Source organism: Chenopodium quinoa, unplaced genomic scaffold, assembly GCF_001683475.1.
Source record: "Chenopodium quinoa cultivar QQ74 unplaced genomic scaffold, ASM168347v1, whole genome shotgun sequence".
Classification (NCBI taxonomy): domain Eukaryota; kingdom Viridiplantae; phylum Streptophyta; class Magnoliopsida; order Caryophyllales; family Amaranthaceae; genus Chenopodium; species Chenopodium quinoa.
This window is the reverse complement of record NW_018745240.1, coordinates 2080573-2097977: the sequence shown is the minus strand read 5'-3', so window position 1 is coordinate 2097977 and position 17405 is coordinate 2080573. Positions and strand designations below refer to the sequence as shown.

Here is a 17405-nt window from a genome sequence, read left to right as displayed (position 1 = left end):
CTTTATATCTTCATCCTAGAGATGGAAAGCATTCAATTTTGGTTGAGAAGCTAACAGGCGAAGGTAACTACAAAGAGTGGAGACGATATATGGAGATTAACCTGGCCTCTAAGAGAATAAAGCTGGGATTTGTTACGGGGATGATAAAGAAAGATGAATCTTGTGAAGGCTGATGAGTGGGATACTTACAACAACATGGTGATAGCATCAAAGCCCTCCAAATTACAATAAGGTTTCCCATAAATACTATAGATGACAACTAAATAAATTATCAAAACTTAACTTCTGATTCTTTCGATGTAAACCATTAATTTACTTTGAGCCTAAATCAACAAGTTTGTATAATAATATTTCAATCATAACCTCAAAACTGAAATACCTCTAAAGTACAAGTATATACAGGAAAACAACCAATTTCTAACCACCAAAACCCCAAAAATACATGTCGATTCGCAATATCTTGTGGTAGTTTATCATATATCACCTACTAAAATGTGACTGAGATTAGTAGAAAAATAGAGTACAACAAATAAATTACAATAAACAAGCAGTTCTAACAGAAAATGATGAAAAAAAGTAATCCAAGTCAGAGAATCATAATTGCTGCCCATTGTCACCTTCTCTATGTATAAGAATTTTCTTATTTTGATTCCTTTGCGGCATGCCCGTATAGCATTTTCCATACTTTCACCACTAAGGAAGAATTTCGATAAGAATCCACAAATAAGTATGGCACACTTAGTAAAAGCTTCACACCAGTCCACATTCATATATACTACCCATCAACTAGACAACAACCAAGCTATTACTCTTTCAATTCAGCCACAACAGCAAATTTTAGCGCATTCAAAGTAGAAAGAAATCAATAATACTTGAGCAAGCAAAGCAGATCAATCGAAACCAACAACAAACTAAACAGAAGACTAATTGAACTAAACAAACTAAACCAACAACACAACCTCACTACCATTCAAACAATCAACACAAAGAATTCACAAAATCAAACGAACATCAACCTGAGCAACAAAATCTTGCATAATAATCACCTCCTACATTACACGTAATGCAATCACGCAAAACCTTACACTCATAAAACCAAATTTTCAACACTTAACAAATTAAACAAACATTTATAGACAAAAATAACCCTAGAAATAGAAAAATAAATCAAATTAACAAACAGAAAAAGGAAAGTATATACATACCAATAACCAAGAGTAGGAACCAGGCCGACTTTCGGACTAAGAAAGCGTAGTTTTCGCCGATTTCCAAACAGTTTGGCTGCGCTAAGAGAATTATTGATGAAAATTGTTTCAGAAAACCCTAGTCATCAATGGCGTTGCTTGCGGCGCAGTTATGGAGAAGGAGATTGAAGGAGAGAGAAAAGGAAAGGCAAAGCGGCGGTGGGCTGAGGGATCTGGCCTGCGCTGGCTTCCAGATCTGGCCTGCGCTGGTTTCGATTGCATGTGATTGCGATTTTGAGGAAAGAGAAGGCAAGAGAGAGCCTCCATTGTTGTAGATTCAAGAAATAGACAGCGGCGACGATGATGGTTGTCCTTGGCTCAAATTGACGGCGGTTTTTGAAGGAGAGCAGCAATGGTTGAGACTGAGAACCAGAGATGAGAGAGGCGCAGATGAGAGAAAACGAGAGATCGAGGAAAGAGAAAGAAAGAAGACGGAAAGAGAAAGAAAGAAGAGGGACGAGATTTATTTCTTTTTCACATTCGCACCTGTTGGGTTTGAACCGGTGCGATTAACTCAAGTTTGCACCGGTTCGGTTTGAACCAGTGCGATTACTCTTTAATTAACTCTTGCCTTGTTTTTTCGCACCGATTTATAATAATCGGTGCGAATTTCTCGATGCTCATTTATGTTTTTTTACTAGTGTTGGCACCAGGTCAGGGCATATTGTTGGCATCTAAATCAGCAGCAGTGCTCACAACATATGCAGATAGTGACTGGGGTGGATGTCCTACGACCAGAAGATCGACCACTGGATTTTGTATTTTGTTAGGCTCTTCCCCCGTATCTTGGAAATTAAAGAAGCAACATGTTGTTTCCAGATCCTCTGCGGAAGCAGAGTATAGAGCCATGGCACTAGCTTCATGCGAAGTTACCTAGCTATCACAACTCTTAAAGGACCTGGGCTTGAAGAAAATTGGTGTTGCAAAACTAAGAGTAGACAACAAGGCAGCCCTAGAATTCATTCCTAGTTTGAGGGGGAGTAATGGAGAATGATGTATGTAGTTGGTAGAGTAATTTAGTAGAGTAATTTAGTAGAGTAATTGTATCTTATATTTTGGCCTGTAGTACCTTTGTAATATATCGTGTATTAGTGCTACATGTGTCCAGCTGAGTCACTAGGGCAGAGTAGATATTTCTAGGGATTGCTTCCTATGAATATATATGTGTGTGTGTAAAGGTAGGAATCAATGAATGAGAGAATATCACTCACAGCTAGACGCCACATTCAATTTAGATGTGATTCCTTACATTTGCTTCCCTCATTAATTTAAGACGATTATTGTCTTCAAACCCTATTTCATAACCATTGAACATTTTGAATGTAATATGTAAGTACGTATATTTCTAAGACATGTCTCGTATTTTTTGCAGGCTTTCTTTGCACTTGCTATGGCAGTAGTAGGAATATCACAAACAAGTTCATTTGTTCCGGATAAAAGTAAAGCCAAGAGTTCTACTACCTCTGTATTCTCGATCCTCGATCGAAAGCCTAAGATAGATTCGAGTGATGAATCTGGGGCAACAATTGATCAAGTGAAGGCACTAGTAGAAACACTAAAATGAGCACCGCCAAAAGCGCACCGGTTTTTTAAAACCGGTGCGAAAAAAAGTAGGCGGGATTGAGGGAAAGAGTATTCGCACCTGTTCTAACCAAACCGGTGCAAAAAATGAGTTAATCGCACCGATTCGGTTCGAACCGGTGTGAATGCTATTGTAAAATAAAAAATAAAAAATAAATAAAAAACCAGTCTATATAATCTTCTTTCTTTCTCTTTCCTCGATCTCTCCTCCACTCTCATCTGCCTCTACCTCCTTCTCTCTCCTTCAGTTGAACAATGGAGGTTCAGCACTTTCCTCAAACTCCTTCTCCCTCCTTCGATCTCTTTCTCCACAACCACCACTTTCCCTTTCCTTTCCTCTCTCCTTCTCCATAACTGCGCCGCAAGCAACGCCGCTCTCCTTCTCCTTCTCAGTCCGAAATCGGCGTCATTAAAACCAAGCACAACCACCATCGCCGCCGCCGTCAATTTGAACCAAATACAACAACAACAACAACAACAACAACAACAAACTTGAATCAATTATCGATTCAAAAATCACAAATTCGAGGTATGTGCTCTTCAATTTGAAATCTAGGTTTTATGATTTTTTTTTTAATTAATGATGAACAATTGAAATTTTGATTGAATTTACTGGTGAGAATGTGAGATGATAGGATTTCTGATTTTTATTTAATTTTTTGTGATTATGGTGACGGTGGTCGGTGCTAGTGGTGATGGGTTCGTGGGTGCAATGGTGGTTTCGTGCGGTGGTGGTTTCATGGGTCGTGAGCTGCAGCTACGAGTCTAGTGGTGGTGGTTTTGCATTATATTCACGATTTGGTTGGATGTTCTTTTCTTTTTTCTGGGTTCTTGTTGTTTTTTTTCTGGAATCTTCCAAGCCTTGGCTGAGAAGTTGCGCTCTGACTACGAGTTTGGTCACACTACTGATGCAAAGCTCCTACCAAGGAGTGAGTCATCTGTGAAGAAGCCCACCCTTAGGTTGTTCAAGCCTTTTGACGAGCTTGTGGTTGACTCTCAGGTATAGCAATTTACTCATTTCAAATTTCTTGCAACATAGCAGTTTCTTACGGTAATTCCGTGTGCTGATGAAACCTTGTGATAATATGTAGGATTTTAATGCGGAAGCTCTGGAGAAGTTTGTTGAAGAATCCAGTATTCCTACTATGACTATCTTTAGCAAGGACCAAGCACACCATCCCTATGTTATTAAGTTTTTTAACTCTCTCAATGCCAAGGTATATGTTTTGTTTCTTCTGTACAAACTTGATGGAATTGTCCATGAATGGTTTTGTAATGAATCATCACATGTTTGGTCATAACTAATTTTTCGGATGGATGTGAACATTTTAAGTATCACATAGAACATTGATTCTGATATGCACATGTGGAGTGTGCAATTTCACGTAATTATCTTATTGCTTTCAAACACAAGCAATTTGGCTAACAACAGAAAATTTTGTTAAGAAACCCTTTTTTGTCCATGATTACATTTTGTATTTTGAAGTTAAAAGTACCTAAGTATCCACCAAGTTGGATCTTTATCTGCGCTGTGAGGCACTGCCTCCTCTGTTTGGATTGATGCTTATGTATTGTATGTCTGGATTTTCTATTGCTTTTATTTATAATTCTCTTCTTAATCTGTGTGGAGATGTCATGTTATTGAGGTTCATTAGTAGTTGTAGTCATCGTAGTGTCAGAATCGTCAGTTAAATGTTTACTTAATGACTTTCTAGTTTTGCTTCTGTATAATATATTTACCAGAACTGTAGTCTAAACTTAGGGTATCTTTTTCCTCGCCACCCGTCTCCTCATGGGGCAGTGCCACAAGTGAACTTGATTTGTGCACACTTCTAGCGGACTGAATGTTAATTATGTTGAATTTTTGACTAATTTTTCAGTATCTTGGAGTTAAAGAGGATCAAGTACCTCTCATTATTGTCTAGACCAACGATGGGAAGAAATATGTTAAAGATAAAGTGGAGGCTGATCAAATTGCATCATGGATCCAGGATTACAGTGTAATTTATTTTCTATTAGCATTTTCAGTTTTTTTTGCTCTAGTTGAGGTTTTGCTAGTAAAAGTTATTTATGTATGAATAAGTGCATAACTGGACAATGATGTGATATTGTAGGAAGGCAAGGTGGCCGCACACAAGAAGTCAGAACCCCTCCCCGAAAGCAATTAATGATGAACCTGTGAAGGTGGTTGTTGCAGACACCCTTCAGGATATAGTTTTCAACTCTGGAAAAAATGGTAAGGATGTTTGTGTGCCCTATTTTGTTTCCTTCTTGAGGCCTGTTTCGGGGTTTTCTGAGGTGTCCTACGGGAGAGTTACAGCACCGGGAATGCACGTCTGACTTCTATACCTACAAAACCACGAAACTCCGGTTGGGTGGAGTTCCGCCTCCGAAGGTCAAGTTAGTATGATTCCGGATGAGATTATGTGCGGAAAGTAAACGGGTATTTCTCTCAGATTCCGGGAGATTCCGCAATTAATATTGCTCGGGTTTGGTGTGAGTATTTATGAATGCCAATAAATGAGGTAGATTCCTATATTAATAGCAAATGAGGATCTGCTCCCCCATTGGGGGTACAATGCCACGTGGCATCCATTTGTTGGATGCCCATGGTGCTATAGGGAGGTGACACGTGTCTAGGGTAATTTTTACCCTAAACATTTGCCCCTCACGGGTGCTGACGTGGCTATGCCACGTGGCACCTGTGACACGTGCCAACCAGGCAGGAGGGCGACGGTTTGCCTCCTTCCCTCTTCTTTTTCAAATTTTAAACTAGGGGGGAAGAGGAGGTGACGGTTCACCTTCTGAGATTTCCTATAAATAGGAATCTCCCTCCTTTCATTCCTCACTATGCCATTTTTGAGAAAAAAAGAGAGAGAACTCCTGACCCCGCCTACTTGCTCGTGCAAACAGCCTTCAACTTCCAAACGTCCGGATACCGCTTGAGTTACGTAGCCCGTCTCACTAAGGTATCCTTCTGACTTAATCGGTCTCTTTTGTTGGATGTTTGATTATGCTGCAACCGGCTTTTGCCGTCTGGAGCTTCTTTAGGCAATTTTTATAACAAATTGCGTCTATTGAGAATCTCAGCCGGTGTAAACCGTCTGAGTTATCTTCGAGCAATTCCCTTCTAAGCTGTTTTGCTGGAACCCCCAACCGGTTCTTTACCGACTGAGGTGTCTTCAAACAGCTTTTTCATTTCAACGAATACGCAACCAGCTTTCAGGCCGCCTGTGTTGGTTCCGTTCCATTCTTTTTGCGCGTTGTCCATTGGTGAGCCTCAGCCGGTTTATACCGTCTGTGGGGTCTTTGGACAATCCTTATAAAATCTTCAGACTTTGCTCTGCATATCTACCACAACCGGCCTTTCCAGCCTGTGGTATCTTTGGGCAACATTGGTGATTAATTTCTTTCTTTTGCCAATCTGCAGTCTGCTCAAAGCGATACCGTTTGGGGTATCTTTGGTCAACAACCCTTCGACTCCTTTCTCCAAACTTTTATTTAATTTCAAGGTAACGTCTTGGTTCCTTGTCTTTTGGAGTTTCTTTATTTTTAAGTCTTTTGGCTGTATATATCTTAGAATAATGACCTCACCCATCACACACACGACACACCACAATTTAGAGGTCAGTCGGTCTCTTGGTACGGCTGAGTCTAGGACTGGGGGTGCCGCCTCTGGGTACGGGGAGTCTCCTTGTTCATCTCCGAAACCGACCGTCTCTGTCTCTGTGCAGGACGCAATGGCTCGTACAAAAAAGACTGCCTTCGATCCAGAGTACAGAGAAGCGGACTCTGGCGAGCTGCCATCTGACCCTAATCAGGCGGAGGTGACAAGGGATTCACCGTATGACACCCCAAGCACTCCCAGTGATGGGATATTGGGTATGGATCAGGGAGGCGGCCGGCGAAACCCAGGAAGGGGATGCCAACGACAATGAGGCCGCCTCCTCATCCGGTACAAAGCAAAGTGGCAGTAGTAGCAGCCTCTTGACGCTGGATGCTGATAGTAAGGCGGAGGAGAGGCCTAATTGGAATAATAAAGGCGACCCCTTCCTCATCGTCGTTTCTGCCAAGGATAGGGCTAGCATGGCCAATAATTTAGAGGACTTCATAAAGATTCGTCCTCTTGGAAAGGATTGGAGAATAATTGTGCCGCCTGAGATGGGCACTATTGTTTGGGAAGACGAGCAGCCCAATGCAAACAGGTACTTTGGGTGCTACGAAGCGGCGTTCCTGGCTGGCCTCCGCTTCCCCCTTCATAACACAATCAAGGCCATCCTTCTAGGGTATGGCCTGGGCATCTGGCAGTCAACCCCTAATTCTTGGGTTAACATTTTGGGGTATATAGCCGCCTACGAGATGCAGGAAATCAACCCCGGCTGGGAGGCCTTTGCTCACATGCATTACTTGAGCAGAAGCCCAGGCGGTTAGAGAGCCTGGTACACATTGACCACATATCCCCAGTACCTAATGACCTTAGACAAACCGTCTCATTGGTCGGACTGGAAGAACAGGTTTTACTTGGTCTCCGCTCCCACCCAGGAGGAAAACCGGGAGTATAGGACATACAACCGGAAGCCAGACCTTCTGGGCCACAAGTGCAAGAAGCCTCGTATCCCGGATGAGGACTACGAGCGAATAATTGAGTCCAAGTTCTTTGAACAGACTACGACAACCCTCTCCAATAGGGAGTTAATAAGCGTACCCAGGAATTGGGTGCCCAAGCACGAATTTCTTCGAGACGAGGCGTTTTTGTCCGTCTATAAGCTTAGCACTCAGTTTGATAAACGTAGGTCACATTAGAGATTGCCCCTATTTTGTTTTGCAATGACTCATTCCTTGTTTTGTTTGTTTTTCTAACCGGATGGGTTCTTTTGTGCAGTGCGTGGCCTAGCCATGTTGCCTGCTGACAAGACACCCGCCAAGTCAGCCGCTGAAATCCGCAAGGCTAATGCGGAGAAGAAGCTTGCTGCCCAGGCGGCAAAAAATAAGGTATCTTGCTTTTTCCTTCTTTTTACTTCGATTTCTGTTTGACTTCTATGCCGCCTGATCTCTGTGCTTGTTTTTTCAGGATGGGAACAAGGTGCGCCACTCCGTTTCAAAATTAATAAGGCCTCGGCCTAGAGAGGAGCCGCCAATCCACAACAAGGCGAGGAAGACTTCCTCCTCGACAGTACCCAGTCGTTAGACGGTTGGAGGTAAATCTGTCAAAAACCTCGGCCTGGGGTTTGATCTAACGGCAAGGCAGCCGGATGTTCCTGAGAAGGAGACAATGCCGCCTAGGGCATCCGGCGCTTCTGTACCGGCTGAGGGCAGTCGCGATCCTCTGCCTACATCCCAAGATACTATTGACCCCTTCAACCCTTCTTTGCTTGGCAAGCCTATGCGGGTCAAGTCGCACTCCCAGCTCCAACCAGAAGACTCTTCTGGCAGCCGGAAGTCGATATGAGGGAAGTATGTTGCCTTCTCACCATCTTTTTCTGGTGCAGATCACTCCCCTCGCTGGCCGGATGTACAGAAATACGCCCGGGCCATGCTGAAGGCCATACCCAAAGAAGAGAAGGAGGCGATCCCAGTGATCCAAACCTTCAATGCCGACCAGGTTCTGGCCGGACTGTCTGAGGTACATAATCTTCCAATTCGTTTAAGTTGTTATGCCACCTGACCCCTTCTGACTCCGCTTGGGCTTTTGTAGTCAATGCTGCGCGTGGAGGGGCTCAAGAAAGCCTACGCCCGCAAGTGTCAGGAGGTAAGACGGGCTAAACGGGATGCGTCTGACGCCCATAACGTTGTCCAGTATTCCATGATTATGCATGAATTGAAAACTAAAAGCATAATCATACAACAGGCGGATTCCATCAAGACGCTCCAGAGGGCGCTTAATGAAGCCGACACCAAGCTCCACAATCTTAAAGCGGAGAAGGAGAATGCCGAGGCGGAGCTGAAGAAGGTGACTGACTCTTCCAAACTTCTGGAGTTGGCCAGGAAGGAGAATACAACTCTCCTTGCTGACAACGTCCGCCTGAAGAAGGAGACGGTCAAGGCTAGCGACAACTTTAAATCTACGCTGGAGGCTGAACAGAGTCGGCTCATTGAAGAGAATGAGCAAGATTGCGTCACTCGAATGCAAAAGGCTTGGTCCCTGGTTCATCCGGACACGGAGTATACCGTCTGGGAGCTTGCCTATAAATACGCTGATCTTGCCATTGAGACCGAGGAATCGCAGCAGCCGGCTCTAGAGTCTTATGAGGAGTGGGTCCCGAAGCAGATCAAGGCCATGCAGGCGGAGATCGACTCAGAAGGGGGAGAGATCAACGGACGTGCCATGTGTCTAGCTCCTTGGGTGGGTTTCCGAATGCTTAATTGAAGAATTGCGGAAACTATCTGGGTAGGTCGACGTAGAAGCCGACTTAGACATGCTCTGACTTCTCTTCTCCTGGATTAACAACCGGGCATCAGAGAAGGTCTTTTTTGACCCATCCGGTTGTATGTGCCGGATGGCCTTTCGCTGCCCTGATTCAGGGAAACGAATTTTTGAGAGATTGATCAGGGCCCATCCGCCCCCTTAGGCTTCGGGTGAGGAGTAGGCACCCGGTCTTTAATTGGCTTCTTCATGGAAGCCTTCTTAGCCGACTGGCCCTTGCTGGAGCCAGCTGACTTCTTGATGATGTCCTTGATTTCCCCTTTGAAACTAGTCATGAGGTTCATGAGCTCGTCTCTGGTGACGGGGGCAGCCCCCTCCGCCGCCTGGGGTTGTCCAGGGTGCTTGCCGCCTGGGTTGTTGGGGCAAGCTTTGTCTTGACCCCGTTCCTTCCTTTCTTTAGAATGGGTGCGCCTAGAACGGAATGAACCGTCTGGGGCCATATAGGTTTCGACATAGTAGTCGTCACCGCTTCCACTTTCGTGGTCCGTATGGACCTCAGGGTAAGCTAGGGGCCGGCTGCCCTCTACAGTTGGTACATTTTCAGATGTCATCTCAGTGGTACTCTCCCCACGGACGGCGCCAAATGTTTCGGGGTTTTCTAAGGTGTCCTACGGGAGAGTTACAACACCGGGAATGCACGTCTGACTTCTGTACCTACAAAACCACGAAACTCCGGTTGGGTGGAGTTCTGCCTCCGAAGGTCAAGTTAGTATGATTCCGAATGAGATTATGTGCGGAAAGTAAACGGGTATTTCTCTCAGATTCCGGGAGATTCCACAATTAATATTGCTCGGGTTTGGTGTGAGTATTTATGAATGCCAATAAATGAGGTAGATTCCTCTATTTATAGCAGATGAGGATCTGCTCCCCCATTGAGGGTACAATGCCACGTGGCATCCATTGGTTGGATGCCCATGGTGCAAAAGGAGGTGACACGTGTCAGGCCCTTATTGGGCCACGTGTCTAGGGTAATTTTTACCCTAAACAAAGCCCATGTTTATTTTTACATGTATTTATCATATTTAATTACTACAGTTCTTTTGGAGTTTTACGCACCTGGTGTGGACATTGCCAAAAGTTGGCTCCGATCTTGGATGAAGTTGTCGTTTCCTTTGAAAATGAAAAAAGATATTATCATTGCCAAGCTTGTAAGAATATCTCCTTGTCACTTGTTACTTGATGTAGTCTTCATGATAGCTATCATGCAAACCAAGAGAACAAATTGAAGTGCATCACATATTATATAGGAGGACTTGTTCTGACCAAGGGATGTGTCCAGGTAGAACCTTCCTTCTTTAAATGATTACCTTTCATTCAGTACTACAGCTCTACAGGGAATATTCTGCATGACATTGCATATGACACTGCTTTCCTAAACCTTTTGTTTCTCCTTCCCTACCCTTGATTACTACTACGTGTTTTAATATTTGTTTGATATATATTAGGTGTGGTGCACAGAATGCTATGAGCCCATGACCAACTGTTTTCTCCCCTCTTTTTTTCGTGGGGATTGGGGAAAATACTACGTGTTTTAATATTTGTTTGCTGAGGTTGGTGACATAACTTCTAATTTTGGCAGGGAGGTTAACAAGGCAAGTTATGGGAGTCACTGAAGATGGTACTGCAAAAGGGTTTTTACCGATCGAGTGAGGAATTGTTTGCAGTCCACTACCCTGCATATCCTTCATCCATGTCGTGTGCTGTTGAAAGCAGGCAGCCCTAGAGCAAGCAAGTGATGATTCTAGTTTTGTTTAATAAGAAATTTTCTCAAGCTCGAGCTCACCTACATTGAATCTAGACATGACATTTCCCAGCAGTCATTCAACTGTTAATGAACTTCAAAGGAGCTTGATGTCACGCGCTGACTAATTCCCTTAGTCTTTTGCACGCGGCCTACTAGAGTCACCACCCGTTAGACTACTAGTCAAGGCTCCCAATTGCTTAGCAAAGCTAAATATTGATGTTGTTAGTTAAGTGTGGTTTGCTTGGAAAGCACAAGTGAGAATATATGAGAAGGCTTTAAGGAAAAAGGCTTTTTATAAATGCTTGAGAGAATACAAGTGTTTTCGTACCTACCAAGAATGGGTGGGAGGTTTCCTATTTATAGGCACCATCCCTTTCTAGAGTGTTCTAATCTAGATGCTTCCTAACCTCCTCAAATGGAAGGTTCTAGGGAACTCTATATACTTTCTGTTTACATAGGCTTATGTACAATGTTCTAGAACCATCTACAAAGTTCTAGCATCTTAAGTTTGTACAAGTTGTCCCTAGAGGCTTCTAGAGACCTCCGGATGCTCCACGAACCTCTTCGTGCATTCTGGAAGGTTCTGGGCCTCATCTTCAAATTCTGGCTGCACCATCATCTTTATTGGGCCCAAAAATGATGGGCCATCAAGTTTGGGCTCATTTGGAGTCCATTAAGCCCGGCCCATGGCCCATTATTGTGTTACTGTCATGGGCGTGTTCACTAGAGTAAATGGCAGGGTGCTAAATAAAGCTCTATAGGGGGAAGGGTGTTCTGGCCTTGCTAGCCATGCACCAAGGGCATTCCCCCTGGCCACGATTATAACTTGCTGCCTAGTGGCTCTAGTGAGGGGTGGGAATATGTGAGTCGTGACATGCTCCCCCACCCAAGTCTTGACGTCCCCGTCAAGGCCGCCCTTCGAACTTAGCTATCTTGTCTTGGAATTGCCATAGGTCTCCTTCTTTTTCCCACGTTGCTTCACTATCCGGGAGACCCTTCCAACGAACAAGATACTCGTTGTAGCTTGGAACCCCTCTCTTTCTTATGAGCCTCTTGGCCTCAATTGTCTCGATGTCCCTCTCGAAGGATGCCACCACAGCCGTGGGCGCCCTTTGTGACTCGCCCCTTTTTGGATCTTCATGGTCAGCTTGATAGGGCTTGAGCATGCTCACGTGGAACACCGGATGAATCTTCAACCTTGGGGGTAACTCAAGCTTATATGATGTTTTCCCAACCTTCCTTAGTACGGGGAATGGTCCCTCATACTTTCGCACAAGACCCTTGTGCACCTGTCGGAAGACCTTGAATTGTTGAGGTAGCAGCTTCACCATCACCAAATCTCCTACTTGGAACTCCATTGGGCGCCTATGCTTGTCAGCCCACTTCTTCATCTTCTTGGCCGCCTTGTCCAAGTAAGCCTTGGATATATCGAGTTGCTCGTGCCACCCTCGTGCAAGCTTGTAAGCAGCTGGGCTGCTCCCTGTGTACCCCGAGGCGATCCCTTGTGGAGTCAAGGGTTGCTGTCCCATGACTATTTCGAAGGCACTTTTGCCCGTAGCCTCGGATCTTTGTAGGTTGTAGGAGAATTGGGCAACATCCATGTACTTAGCCCAATCTCGCTGATTGGCACTCACATAGTGCCTGAGATATAGCTCCAGCAAAGCATTCACCCTTTCGGTTTGCCCATCCGTCTGGGGGTGAAAGCTTGTTGAGAAGTGGAGTCCGGACCCAAGCAACTTGAATAATTCTGTCCAAAATTTTGCTGTGAACCTTGGGTCTCGATCACTGATGATGTTCCGAGGCAAGCCCCAATATTTTACCACGTTCTTGAAGAATAGATGGGCTGCTTGCTCGGCTGTGCAATCCCTTGGTGCCGGTATGAACGTGCCATATTTGGAAAAGCGATCGACAACCACCATGATCGAGCCATACCCATCTGACTTGGGTAGGGCTGAAATGAAATCCATTGATACGCTCTCCCATGGCCCTTCAGGTATAGGAAGTGGCTCAAGTAACCCAGCCGGCACGCGTTGTTCGACCTTGTCTTGTTGGCACACAAGACAAGTCTTTACATAGGCCTCCACATCTTGCCCCATGTGTGGCCAATAGTAATTCTTCTCCAGGAGTGCTAACGTGCGTAAGACGCCAGGATGACCAGCCCACTTAGAGTCATGGCACTCTTTCATGATATCTCGCCTAAGATTATCCCACTTAGGCACGAATAGTCGCCGTCCAGCAGTATAGAGGATCCCATCCTCTATCCAAAACCTTCGGGTTTTGCGTTCCTTGACTAGGTTCAGGAGCCCCTTAGCTATAGGATCTTGAGTAAGACCATCCTTGATTCTGTCCAAGATGGTGCTTGTGGCGCGACTAATAGCTGCAAAGGTGGCCTTGCGGCTTAGAGCATCGGCGACAAAGTTTACTTTGCCTGGCTTATACACCATGACATAGTCAAATTCGGCCAGGAAGTCTTGCCAACGAGCTTGCTTGGGGCTTAATTTCTTCTGATTTTGGAAGTAGCTTGTCGCAACGTTGTCGGTGTAGATGGTGAACCGACTCCCGAGCAGGTAGTGCCTCCATATCCGCAAGCAATGAATTATGCCCGTCATCTCCTTGTCATGGACAGGATATCTCCTCTCCGTATCGTTTAGCTTGCGAGATTCGTAAGCAATGGGATGCCCCTCTTGCATAAGGACCCCACCTATGGCATAATCGGAGGCATCCGTATCAGCTCGAATGGCTTTGAGTAATCAGGCAAGGCTAGGACGGGTTCTTCCGTGACTGCCTTCTTCAACCCATCGAATGCCCTTTGACACTTCTCGTCCCAACACCACTGGGCCTTCTTCTTGAGCAAATCGGTCAAAGGTGCTGCCTTAGCCGAGTAGCTTCGAATGAACCGCCGATAGTAGTTGGCAAGGCCAAGGAAGGATCGTAGCTCGGACACATTCCTTGGCTCACCCCATTCTTGGATGGAGCGCACCTTGTCATGCTCCATCATAATCTTGCCAGCCTTGATATGGTGCCCTAAAAAAGACACCTCATCTTGGGCAAACGAGCATTTCTCCTTTTTGACATATAGCTCGTTCTCCCGTAGAACCTTGAACACTTGCGCCAGATGCTGCTCATGTTCCTGCAAAGTGTTACTGTACACCACAATGTCGTCTAAATAGACGACCACAAACTTATCCAAGAAAGGCTGGAAGATCTTATTCATCAAAGTGCAAAAGGTTGCCGGGGCGTTGGTAAGGCCGAAGGGCATTACCAAGAACTCAAAGGACCCATAGCGAGTTACGCATGCCGTTTTTTGCTCATCCCCTTCGGCGATGCGTACTTGCCAGTACCCCGACCTCAGATCAAGTTTAGAAAAGTACCTGGCGTTCCCTAATCGATCGAACAAATCTGCCACAAGGGGAATGGGGTATTTGTTCTTCACAGTGATCTTGTTCAACGCCCGGTAGTCTATACACATGCGCAGGCTTCCATCATGTTTGCGCTGGAACAAAACAGGTGCCCCGTATGGTGCCTTAGATGGTTGAATAAAACCAGCATCGAGCAATTCCTTCAACTGCTTCCGTAGCTCTTCAAGCTCCGGTGGGGCCATCCTGTAAGGTGCCATGGCTGGAGGCCTTGCCTCAGGCTCCAGCTTGATCTCATGATCTACTTCCCTTCTAGGGGGAAGCTTTTTGGGTAGCTCGGGCGGCATGACATCTTCAAACTCTTTGAGAACCCTGACAATTTCCACGGGGATCTCTTGTTGCACCTCGAGTTTCTCCTCAACCATTGTTGCCAAAAAGGTTGTCTGCTTCCTCTTGATGCCCCTGTCGAGTAGTATTGCGGACAACATCTTGGCTTCGGCTTCCTCCCGAGCAACGGGGACTGACCATGTTCCTTGTCCTCTCTTGATGGTCAGCGAGCCATCCTCTTCGAATGTGAAAGGCCTTACTGAGTCCATAAACTCCAATCCTAGCACCAAGTTGAAATCATCCATGTCGACGACTGTGAAATCTACTGCCCCCTCCCATTCACTCAACTGGAGTGGGACCCCACGAGCCACACCGTGGATGGGTGTTTGAATAGTGTTCACCGTTTTCAAAGAACCCTTCTTCTTGGTGAACTTAAGGCCCAACCTTGTGGCTTCTTTGAGCGTCACAAAGTTGTGGGTAGCACCAGTGTCGACTAATGCTTTTGAGGCCTTTCCCCCAACTATGGCTTCAACAAACATAAGATATGGCTTTTTGTCCCGGGGTAGCGTACATACCTTGGCCAGGTCCTTGTCCTCCTTGGGCTCCTCCACCGTAGCCTTCACACTGTTGCACAGGCGCAACGTCCCCATGTGTGCTTCGTCCCCTGACGATTCCCCAGGTGATGTAGCCATGATAGCATTGAGCTTCCTCTTTTGTGGGCACTCCCTAGCCCAGTGATCACCCCCGCATAGGAAGCAATCTAAGCGCTTTGACTTTCGGTCTGAGTGGAACTTCTCCTTGTCCTTCTTCTCAGACGATTTGCTACCGTTGTGGCTTCGTTCGGTGGGCTTGGCTCCCCCACCTTTCCCCTTGTTGCCGCTGCTCTTGTTGCCTCTCTCCTTCCTTGGTTCTTGCTTGAACTCGTACAAGGACTCGGCAGCAGCGATGGCATCAGCGAGAGTTTGGACGTTTCGGCGCTTCAACTCTTGCTCAGCCCATCGTTGTAGACCATCCATAAAGTAGAGAAGTTGAGTCTTCTCCGGCATCTCGGTCACCTCTAGCATGAGTGAAGTGAACTGTTTGATGTACTCCTTGACTGACCCCGTATGCTTCAACCCACGCAGCTTCTTTATGGCTACCTCTTCCGAGTTTTCTGGATAGAATTGCTTCTTGAGGTCGCTCTTGAACTCGTCCCAGGTGTTGAGTTGGACAACACCCTTCTTGATGTCGGTCTCGCGCCTTCTCCACCAAAGGATAGCATCGTCCCCCAAGTACATGGTAGCGGTGTTGATTTTTGATGCATCGTCGTCCAAATGCATCGCGCCAAAGTACTTCTCGATGCTCCACAGGAAGTTCTCAAGCTCCCCGACTCAAGACCCTTGACCCTAGCCTCAACATCATCGTACTGTTCGTTGAGGTCATTAATGCTATCTCGTTGTTCCGAGATGGCCTGGACCATACTAACCATCTTCTCCTCAAGCAAGGTGGTACGGCTAGCTTTCTTACTGGTGTTTCCCTCTTCCACAACGGATGCATGGGCATCGTCCTTTTGTGCCATACTCCTGACTTCCGCACTTATCTTCTAACAACAACTAGCACACAAACGCAACAGACCGCCCCTTCGATCGACGTTGCTCTGATACCACGTGTCACGCGCTGACTAATTCCCTTAGTCTTTTGCACGCGGCCTACTAGAGTCACCACCCGTTAGACTACTAGTCAAGGCTCCCAATTGCTTAGCAAAGCTAAATATTGATGTTGTTAGTTAAGTGTGGTTTGCTTGGAAAGCACAAGTGAGAATATATGAGAAGGCTTTAAGGAAAAAGGCTTTTTATAAATGCTTGAGAGAATACAAGTGTTTTCGTACCTACCAAGAATGGGTGGGAGGTTTCCTATTTATAGGCACCATCCCTTTCTAGAGTGTTCTAATCTAGATGCTTCCTAACCTCCTCAAATGGAAGGTTCTAGGGAACTCTATATACTTTCTGTTTACATAGGCTTATGTACAATGTTCTAGAACCATCTACAAAGTTCTAGCATCTTAAGTTTGTACAAGTTGTCCCTAGAGGCTTCTAGAGACCTCCGGATGCTCCACGAACCTCTTCGTGCATTCTGGAAGGTTCTGGGCCTCATCTTCAAATTCTGGCTGCACCATCATCTTTATTGGGCCCAAAAATGATGGGCCATCAAGTTTGGGCTCATTTGGAGTCCATTAAGCCCGGCCCATGGCCCATTATTGTGTTACTGTCATGGGCGTGTTCACTAGAGTAAATGGCAGGGTGCTAAATAAAGCTCTATAGGGGGAAGGGTGTTCTGGCCTTGCTAGCCATGCACCAAGGGCATTCCCCCTGGCCACGATTATAACTTGCTGCCTAGTGGCTCTAGTGAGGGGTGGGAATATGTGAGTCGTGACATTGAGCTCACCTGCACTGAATCCAGAAACAGCCCTTCTTAATAGTTATTATACCTAAAGAAATAGTGTTAATATTAGTGTATTTCTATATCAATTTAAGTGAATAAAATGCAAAAAAAAAAAAAAAAAAAAAAAAAAAAAAAAAAAAAAAAAAAAAAAAAATTTCTTGGGGCATTAAGGGCACCGGTTTTGGTTTTGAACTGCCGCTAAAAGTTTTTTTTTATTTTTCTGCGCCATTATTCGCAGCGGTTTTGGAACAGATTCGGGGCGAAAAACAAGTTTTTAGCACCGATTCTGAACATGTGCTAAAGTTTTT

The 17405-nt window shown here is 45.4% G+C and overlaps 1 long non-coding RNA gene and 1 pseudogene across 2 annotated transcripts; both read left to right on the top strand.

Annotated features, from left to right (window-relative positions):
* Nucleotides 1–17405, top strand: part of LOC110711204 — a 36083-nt pseudogene that overhangs the window by 14478 nt on the left and 4200 nt on the right.
* LOC110711138 lies at nt 2826–16920 on the top strand. Of its 2 annotated transcripts, none has more exons than XR_002509277.1 (6): nt 2826–3354; nt 3516–3825; nt 3917–4042; nt 4706–4825; nt 4940–5061; nt 10829–16920. It is a non-coding gene; the product is annotated as an uncharacterized LOC110711138 (long non-coding RNA). The 2 variants fall into 2 exon arrangements; XR_002509276.1 differs by having other exon boundaries at nt 7708–16920.